The sequence below is a fragment of the Acomys russatus genome, chromosome 18 (genome assembly GCF_903995435.1).
Source record: "Acomys russatus chromosome 18, mAcoRus1.1, whole genome shotgun sequence".
Lineage (NCBI taxonomy): Eukaryota > Metazoa > Chordata > Mammalia > Rodentia > Muridae > Acomys > Acomys russatus.
The window spans coordinates 35,215,291-35,226,116 of record NC_067154.1 but is presented as its reverse complement, the minus strand read 5'-3'; the positions used below and the strand labels follow the sequence as shown (position 1 = coordinate 35,226,116).

Below are 10,826 nucleotides of genomic sequence, written 5' to 3'. Positions count from 1 at the left end.
TTATGCAAAAAGTCTAAACTTGTAAGTGTTATAACAGGGAGGAAAACAGCAGTTTCATTAAGTTGTTTCTATAGCTGCCAGCAATTAGTTGATGCATAAATAATTCAAAATTGCCCTTGTTAGCCACTTTTCTTTAACATAAATAAATGCCAAACTCATGCTTTCATTTAAATAAAAGCTTAATGCTTTGTAAAAAATATTCCTGAATCTTAATATCAAAAGAAACTTCCAAGGTACATATTGCTTAAGACAGGTATGACTCAATAAACTCTACATCCACAGGATAATAGAGTTTGTGGTATGTTCATCAAATTAAACACACTACAATAACTGATGCACCACTGAATTTATTAAATTATGGTTCCTTTGAGACTTTCTGATATAAATCTTGGAGAAATATTAAATTTTAAAAACCTATCTTTTGTAATATGCATATAAAGAAAAATCTTTATAAAGATTTTTAGAAATTTTTGACAATAGATTTAGTAATATTACCTAATAGTATTACCCAGTCAGGTGAAGGCTAATTTTGTAAATTGGTTAAGATAATATTGGCTATTAATTATTTTAAAAAGTATTATAAGTACAAATGATTTATTTTAAAGTTATTCCCCTCATTATTCCAAACTAAATTGTTACCACCCCTTCATATGAATTCATTTCACCATTGTATGTGCAGAAGGCCTACACTGTAAACTGCAGCAGTTATCAGAGGTGTGCCACTGGACATATTTAGTTTACACGTTATTTTTGATCATTACATTCTTTGCCACTAGACAGGAATATATATTCTCTAAAGTAAGCTTCACTAAACTACGCAAAATATTTTAAATAAAAACATTGCATCACTCTTTGTTGTTCAGAATTCAGTGGCAGGTTGGCCTGGGTCCCCTGTCCCGTAGGTCTCTCTAGGTGCTGCTTTCTTCTGGACAAGAACAGGCAGGCTTTGAGATAAAACATCCCAAGGTCCAACTTCTTGCACAAAGACAGTTTAGAGGTGCTCAGAGTGAGGCTTGTGGCCTGAACACTAGGCCGGGTTCCTGGTTTCACGGGGGATGTAGAACACAAATCTTCCATGGAGTGTTACATTTTAGCTTTTTTAGAATTAGATGGCTGGTATCAGACAGCAGTAGAGATTCCACAAGAGCCCTTATGAAACTGAAGGGTTACATCTCCTTGTTTGTGCTACTGTGCTAATCATGGCATAGGAAGCAGGCAGACATCAGAAACCTGAAAGCAGATCTGCTGAGATGCAGGCTGGGTGGTGATTCACAGAGCTCAGCACCGAGCCAGCAGCAGGGATGGAGCACAACCCAGTGGCTACTAAGTCAGTTCTGCCATTGCTGCCTGACTATTGGGCATCCAGCTGCAGATCTTCCTGGAAAAAATGGAGTCTCAGATGTGAGCCAGTTAGCCTTTATTTATAAACCTTGGGCAGTAGTGAGGGGTGTGAGGGTCAATGTGTCTGATTAGATGCAGCTAAGGGTGCCAGGATATATTATTTATATATAGTAGTACATGCAGTCACATTGGGTATTATTACAAGAAAGAGAGAAAAGTATTTAGTTATCCTATAGGGTATGATTAGAGGTCATTTTCTGTATGCTATGATCTCCTCAGCATAGGGTGAGATACTTCCAGGTATTGACCGGACTTGCTGAACAAGTTCCTTGTCAGGAAAAGGTAGGGTCTATGATCTTCCCAGAGGGCTATGTGATGCTTTTTACAAGATCTGGGCTTACCAGATCAGGTGTAGTGAGAACCTCACTAAGAAATGGGAGACTGCCATCATGTAATGAGAGTAAAAATGGCTATCTGGAGAAGTCAGAATTCAACCATATCATGCAGAGTCCCACAATTCTTTCCCTTTCTTATTCTCCTTCTAAGTTCTCGCGTGTTTCTCTCTTAAAATGATGACCTATTTTTCTTTAATTATTGTTACACATATAAACACACACATACACTATATAGTGTATATATATTCATATATATTCAAACTTTATAAATACTACCTTTTGTAGTCCATTTTTCTTGTTTTTCTGTGTTAATTTCTTTCTTTCTTTTTGTTTTTTGTTTGTTTTGTTTTGTTTTGTTTTTTGAGACAGGGTTTCTATGTGTAGCCTTGGCTGTCTTGGACTCGCTTTGTAGACCAGGCTGGCCTTTAACTCACAGTGATCTGCCTGCCTCTGACTCCCAAGTGCTGGGATTAAAGGCATGTGCCACCACACCCAGCCCTGTATGTGTTAATTTCAAGGCTAACTACATTGTATTGGACAGTCAGTTAAAGGTATTATTCTCTAGAAGAAACTAATTCTCGCTCTTCATTAGTCATTGGATGTTATAATTATTTGTCTATGCATAAAACTCCATGAGTTTTCCCTTTAAACAGCAGAATACTCGTTGATATTGTTGTTGTGAAGGTATTATTTAGTCAGCTATGCTCCTTAGGCATCTTATTTGAAGCTCCCTGTCCTTTCTAGCAGTAATAGTCTCATACTATAAGTCCTGTTCCTCTGGTAATTATGATCATTGTAGCTCTCTTTACGAGGCTCCTGAGCATTGGGTGCAAGTGTTCTGTTGTAGATGGGGCCCTTAAAATCAGGTGATCATTGCATTATGACCAGTTGTGATTTTCTGTAACGGTCATTGTTTGCTGCAAAGAGAAGTTTTTTTTTGATGTATAGTGAAAGCTATGCTTACTTTTGACTATGAGGAAATGTTTTAGAATGCAGTTAGAAAACTTTCTGGTCTAGAAAAGTGGCAGTAGTAGGTTCACCTATAAGATCCATGATGTCACTATCCTAGGTATTTGGCTAAGTTTCTCATATTAGACATGATTTGATTTCCCTCAGGTTGGGCATGAATTAAGCCCAATTCAACAACAGTTACCATACAGATATGAGTGTCACCCTTATGCCTTTAGAGATTATATTGTCCTCATGGTCACTATTGTAGTTCATGGGCACCAGAGATGAGTAGGATTATTGAAAGCTTCTCTGCCTTGTTTGTTTGCATATTTTCTTCTGTCACTATTCTAGCTAGACTGTAGGAGCAAAACTTTCAGGGTACATCTGAGTTGAATCTTCTGAGTCCTGTTTTTAAAGGGCATACTATCTTTAGCTGTAGCAGATCACCTTCCACCTATAAGTAGCAAGCGCTGTCGCCAAAATATGTTATATTGTTTTAAGAATAATTTACATTACCCTGACCAATAGACTGAACAGATCTTTCTCATACCAGTTTCTGGCATTTTAACTGGGGCAATGTAAGGAAGTCAATACAAAAGGGAACAGGCACAAATAACACAAAAATATTGTGTCTTGAAGGCATTGTTTAATTACTGTCTTTTGTTCCTTCAATCATTCTGCCCCCTTTTCTACAAAGTTCTCTGAGCTCTGCGAGGTTTGATGGAAACAACTATTTTAATACTGGAAGTTCTAAGTTCTACCACTCTTTATAGATTGTACAGTTGCGGGTCTCTGTATTTGCTCCCATATATTGAAGAAGAAGCTCCTCTGATGATGGCTTTGCAAGGCACTGACCTATAAGTATAGCAGAATGTCTTTGGCATCAATATATTGCTATATTTCCCTAGAAAAACAATGAATTGGTGTAATTACATTGGCCCACAGGCCATCTATTCCAAGATTCTTGACAACCTAATAAGTATTAGGGATGTGTTTCATCTCATGGACTGAAAATTATGGAGTGTTTCTTAAATCCAATCAGGTAGTGGTTGAGTATTCCAATAATTTTTGCACCACTATTGCGCTATTACATCATGTAGACATGTGTGTGTATGTGCGTGTGTGTGTGTGTGTGTGTGTGTGTGTGTGTGTGTGTGTATCCATAAGAGATCCTAGCAGCCAAACTTAGTCAGAGATACAGTAATAAGCACACAGAAAAGCACAACCAGAAGTAGGTAAGTTGAAAAGTGGGAGATAATAGAGGATGTTCTTCATGTGTTTTTGGAAGAACCATAGAGGCTTGTAGCTAAGACATTGAAAATAATATAAAGAAAATTTCAAGATTTACCCGAATGACAAAGAGAACCCCTTTTTCAAAACAATATTATGAAACCTGACAAATTTAAGATAATAATTAATAAATAAAAGTATTAGAGGTAATCAATGAAATTAGAAACTTAAAGAGATATTCTCTTTGTTAATTATATGCTGGACACATGCTGTAAAATAGAAGAAATGTGCCTATAACTTTTGTATTGTATCCAGCATTTATATCACTATTTCAAAAATACTGATAAAACTTGTATAGATATTCATAAATACAAAAATGCTATGTTTATAAGTACTATTTGACCTAGAACAATTAGAAAGTAAAGGTTGTATTTAAATTTTCATTACATCTTAGACACCTAAATATCTTATACCCTGATGAAGATAGGCTTCAATATTATCATTAATATCCAACCCTAAAAATCTTCTTTAGCTATATTCCGGCTTTCTGAGCTGTAGAAATCTGAGCTTTATAGTCATTAGTGATCATTATCCTTAAATGAAAATGTACTGGAAATAACTTTTATATCATTCTTAGTGGGTAATTTAAAGAATAAAATGGGAATATTCATGTTGAAAAAGTACAGTGTAATAGGCACAAAGCCTGCTGAAGAGGATATCAAGCTACAAAAGATATCAGGGAAAGAGATTTTCTTATTGAATAATTGTATGTGAGATCTCTACTCCAGCATTGCCCTTTTCAGAAAGGGGTGGGGGGTGCAATTCATGCCCAATTTCCGCAGCCTAGCAAAGTATATCAAACAATCTAATAATTGCTACTCTTAGCTCTCAGTGGCTTAAACGGTCCATTCTGTAGTGGCTAGTCAATGTTACAGTACATTAGTTCATTCTTGAACTCGTACCATTTTTATCTGACAATTAGGGAAGCTTCCATTCTCAGTCTTGATAAAACACAGAGAAGCATGAACTCTGACTTTATCAATGCCTTTATTTTTTATGTTGTCACTAAATCTTATTTCAACGATTGACAGGAAAAAATATTCAAGTAATGATGGAAGCAACACAATGCTGCTCCAGGTTGCATGAGGCAGAAAAAGGTATTTGCTGTTGTGTTAAACTTAGATGCAAATGACCCACTACATACTCACCTTATTTCTCCTGTGAATTCAATCCAATCTCACATCAATTCTTTGGCATCTTATTATCGTCTTGTTCCATTCATAGATGTTCAGTATATTCACTCAGCCATATCATCAATAGTTTGCTATACAGAGATGGACTTCAAATACAACTCTTATGACTGAAGTTCTTAAGGACTCTTTATTCTATCTACCCATTTTTTCAATATCTCATTTAAAAGTTGCCAATGGAGATTCCAAGATGGCTGAAACCAGTAAGTACTGTCTAGAGAGCACTGGAGCAGAGGCTAGAAAATGTACTAAAAAGAGCAACCCAGGAATACCAGCCCTCCCCTCCCCCCTCCATTGCAGCCAGATAAGACCCAGTTTGGAAGACACAAACTTGGAGCACACTGCACTACTCTGAAAACTGGAATGAATACAGGGCTCCTGGGGAGCAGAGAATAAGTGAGCAAACTGATGAGTGAAAGATCTTCTGATCCAAATCACAGACTTGAGGAATTCTCAGATTGGACCATTGGGGAGGATTAGAAATGGACCCCCACCCGCATCATGGTTGGATGTCTCCCAGATTCAGGAGTCACAAACCTCAAGCGCCCTGCACTCCTCTGAATACTGAAGTGAATCCTTAGGGAATAGAGGATTGATTGCACCACGATCAGTGAGTGAAAGAGGCTACTGATCCAAAACTGCAACTTAGAGACAACTCAGTCTGAACAGTTGAGAAAGATCAGACCAACCACACCACCCCCATTGTGGCCAGATGCCCCCTGAGGTCAGGAACCACAAGCTTTAAGAACCCTGCATTCTTCTGCATACTGCAGCAAGTGTAGGCTCTGTAGGAAACAGGATTAGCACAGTGAAACCCATACAGCATTCTGGTCTGTAAGCCACCATTCTACTCTGTTGCTGATACCTCTGAGGAAACCAAATAGTCAGAGGAATCCTGCTGAATCCCAGGTCGTAGGTGGCATTGCTCAGATGAATCTAGCTTCAGGACTTCAACAACAGAATTAAGAAAAAGCCTACAAACACATGGAAACTGAGCAATGTTCTATTCAATGACAACTGGGTCAGGGATGAAAGAAAGAAAGAAAGAAAGAAGTTAAAGACTTCTTAGAATTCAATGAAAATGAAGGCACAATATATCCAAACCTTTGGAAGACAATGAGAGCAATGCCTGACGAAAGTTATTGCAATAAGTACCTTCCTTCAAAAAGAAATTGGAGACATTTCTTTTAATTAATGGAACACCTGAAAGCCCTAGGAAAAAAAGAAGCATACACACCCAAGAGGAGTAGAAAGTTGCAAATAATCAAACTCAAGGCTGTAATCAATAAATTAGAAAGAAAACAATGCAAAGGATCATTGAAACCTAGAGCTGGTTCTTTGAGAAAAGCATCAAGATAGATAAACCCTTAGCCAAACTAACTTAAAGGCAAAAGGAGAGTATCCAATTCAACAAAATCATAAATAAAAAGGGGGACATAACAAATGATACTGAGGAAATCCAAAGAATAATTATATCTTACTTCAAAAGCCTATATGCTACAAAATTTGAAAATCTAAATGATGTGGACAATTTTCTCAATAAATCCCATATACCATTACCCCCTAAGGAAATAGAAGCAGTCTTTAAAAGTTCCCCAACCAAAAAAAGTCCAGGGCCTGATGGATTCAGCCCAGAATTCTAGTAAACTTTCAAAGAAGAACTAATACCAATACTCCTCAAACTATTCCACAAAATAAAAACAGAAGGATCTCTCTCACACTCATTCTATGAAGCCATAGTCACCTTAATACCTAAGCCATACAAAGACCCAACAAATAAAGAGAATTTCAGATCAATTTCCCTTATGAACTTTGGTGCAAAATTACTCAATAAAATACTTGCAAACCAAATCCAAGAACACAGCAAAAATCTCCTCAACCATGACCAAGTAGGCTTATCCCAGACATGCACGGGTGGTTCAATATACAGAAATCTATCAATGTAATCAACAATAAAAACAAACTGAAGGGGGAAAAAAACCACATGATTTTCTCCTTAGCCTCAGAAAAGGCATTTGAAAAAAATTCAACACCCTTTTATGTTAAAAAGCCTTAGAGAGTAAGGGATACAAGGCACATACCTGACAGAGTAAAGCAATATAGAGCAAGTCTATAGGCAACATGAAACTAAATGGAGAGAAACTTAAATATATTCCACCAACAATCAGGGACATGACAAAGTTTCCTCTCTGCATCTCTTCAATTTAGTACTTAAAGTCCTAGCTAGAGCAATAAAACTACTAAAGGAGATCAAGGGGATATGAATAGGAAAGGAAAAGTCAAAGTATCACTATTCACAGATGATATAATAGTATACAGTAGTGACCTCAAAAATTCTACTAAGGAACTCTCACAGCTAATAAATACCTACAGCAAAGTGGCTAGTTACAAAATCAACTCAAAATGTCAGTAGATCTTCCAAACAAAAATAACTAACAGGCTGAGAAAGAAAGTAGGGAAACCACACCCTTACCAACAGCCACAAATAATATGACGTATCTTCCTGTATCTAACGAAGCAAGTGAAATACTTGGCCAGTTTATAAGTGGCATCAAATTGAAGACCCATAAATAAATGCACACATCTATGGATATTTGATTTTTGACAAAAACCAAACCATATAATGAAAAAAAGACAGCATCTTCAAAAAATGGTGCTGAGACCAACTAGATACCTGCATGTAGACACAATGCAAATAGATCCATATTATTACCCTGCAAACATCTGAAATCCAAGTATATTAAAGACTTCAACATGAAACCAGACACACTACATTTGTTAGAAGAAAAAGTGGGGAAGATCCTTGAGCTCCACAGGGAGACCATCAAGGCCTGGATATCTGGACCAATGGGGGCTTGCACAAACTGATGCACCAGCCAAGGACAATGCAGCAGAGAACCAAGACCCTCTGTTCTGATGTAACTAGTGGGATGCACATTCTTCACATGGAGGAATGGGAGATTGCTGAACCTCTGACATGCACTCTGGTGCCAATGATTTAGTAACTGCCCCTTGGCAAGATGGCCTAGGTGGCACACTGATGCAAGTTATACTGATGAGTCTAATAGATTATTTCCAGACAGTTGTGGTAGAACGGCTCTCCATATCAGAGGTCTAGGGAAGGGGAATAGGCAGAAGAGGGAAGGAAGGTGGGAGTGGGAAGATATAACAGAGGGGTAACAATATTTATGTAATATGAATAAATTATAATAAGTGAAATATACATAAAAAAGAAAAATGAAGGGTTCAATTGACACAGTTATCTCTGTATGCTTAGAAATCATATCCAAGTGTATTTTAAACACCATCTGCCACCTTTAGTTTGTCATTGCTAACACTGAGATTTTAAATCAGTGCCTACAATCTGGGTATGACAAAGTGATGGCTACTGGAGAGGACCCTCTAGGACAGGATATTCATAGATGGTCAATGTGATGATGATTGACTGTGTATGCTAGAAGGATTGTCTCTACCTTCTTTATCTCTTGGAGAAAAGAGGGGGATGAACTGGTGGAGGATGAATCTCTGTCTCTTCTGCTTTTGCTCCTGGCTTTGTGGTCTCCCTTGGGTCATTACGTAAAAGCATCACATCATAGAGGCCTTACCATTAGACGAGATATTGCAACATGCTGTTACCAACTTCACTGCATATAGACTTCACTAAAACCCAAAAGTGCAGGGCCGCACCTAACGGATTTTACTTAATTGAGTCATCGGAAGTTGGAAGACCCACTTTTATTCTGGAACACAGGGTAGAACCAACCTTTAATCCAGATCTTTGGGAGGACACACCTTCGATGGAAGCCTGTATTAAAGGAACGAAGGAAGGAAGTCTCTGTCTTTGCCTGCTTGTTCTCCCACTGCTAGCAAGTCTCTTCCTTGGCTGGTGTTGGATCCTGCTTGTTCGGGATCCAGCATAGACTGAAGAGCACCTGAGACATCCAGCCTTGTACATTCTTAAACCTCTGCTCAAAACCAGCCATTGCTCCGTTTGCTGGAATGTCCTTGGAAGAGGAAAGGCTCATCGACTCAAACTGAGCATGGAATCAAGAACCCCCTACCCAGACCTTTCCTGTCAACTACTTTAACAACCTACCAGTCAACAGAGCACCTGTGATAGAAGGACATCAGCACAAATGATGGAAAAGCCCAGGAAGAGGAAACACTGTTCCAAGGCCTCCAGCCAGATCAGGACAGGAAATGAGTGTAACTCCCAGATAAAAAAGAGACAAAAGACATCCTTAGAGTAGCCTGAGCTGAAAGACAATGGCCACCAAGGTGAATTAGCCTGCTGCCACACAAAGGCTCACCACTACACAAAAGCCTGGTTAGATGTCTGAGAGCCATGTCTAAAGAAATTTAGAGAGACTTAGTACAGATGCAGGCACAGCTCTGTGGTTCCCTGCTCACCCAGGAGCAGCTCTCTTAGCTCACAGAGCTCTCAGAATCTCTGAGAGCCATGGTGCTTTAACACTTTGGCCATCCAGGCAGGCTTTGTCTTCCCTGCTGAGGGCTGGCTTGTCCCAGTACTCATGTCTGATGCCTGGGTGCTGTCTGAGAAAGAATCTCACAGTCCTTCCTTGGAGGTAGGAGAGAAGACCACAGATCCTGCCAGCCCTTCAGACAAGTCCTGAGCCATGGCCAGGAAATCCTCCTAAGCAGAGGGACAAGAAAGGACTCCTCCATCTCCCTGTCTACCACAGCCTGGAGCTTTCACACACTCTGCACAAACATGGAACAAGCACAGTGGTGACAAGAGGAATTTGAAATATTTACTCAGGATCATGAACTGTGTTTCCCTGGGGTATAGGTCTCTAGTGCTAAACACAGAGTGGACACATCTCTTCTCTAGATACTGTGCTCATGTGTCTATTAGACTTGTGCACTTGTAGTGCAGAGTATGGCAAATAAATATTGATTTACCAGAAAAAAAGGTGCCTGTGTCATATATGTTATATTATCTGAGAGTACTGCATATCAAAGTTCACTGTTTTCATAGTATACTGCTATAAATTTCTATTTACTTCACTTCTCAAACTCAAACATTGATTCTCCTAGAAATATCAACAATATTTGCAATATCCATCACAGAAAAGATTCTTCTCAAATGTGAGGCACCAGAGTACGTGAGAAAGACATATCCCACTCTCCACTCAACTGTGGAGAATGTTCTGACCATTGGCTAGATCTGGGAAGGGGTTTAAAGTTTATCTCCTGTATTGTCCTTGGCTGGTGCCTTGGTTTGAGCGGGACCTCTGGGCCCAAATCTGCCTATCATAATGTTCTACTTGTAGGTTTCTAGGACCCTCTAGATCCTTCTACTTTGCTATTCTCCCATGCTTCTCTCATTTAGAGTTCCAATAGGATGTCCTACCCTCTGTCCCAGTTTCCCTGTAAGTGAAGGCTTTCGTGGGACCCCTGGTGGCACTCAGAGAAAGGACAGCAGGTTGCCAAGAAGAGACTTGATACCCTATGAGCATATACAGGGGGAGGTAATCCCCCTCAGAAACAGTCATAGGGGAGGGGAATAATGGGAAAATGGGAGAGAGGGAAGAATGGGAGGATACAAGGGATGGGATAAACATTGATATGTAACAAGAATAAATTAATAAAAAATTTAAAAAAAAAAGAAAAGATTCTTCTCTTCTCTCAAAAGTTT

General features: G+C 38.8%; 1 pseudogene; it reads left to right on the top strand.

The window, feature by feature from the left end:
• The first annotated feature begins 9,207 nt into the window (after window positions 1-9,207).
• LOC127202231 (protein FRG2-like-2) lies at window positions 9,208-9,853 on the top strand (annotated as a pseudogene).
• The last annotated feature ends 973 nt before the right edge of the window (window positions 9,854-10,826 follow it).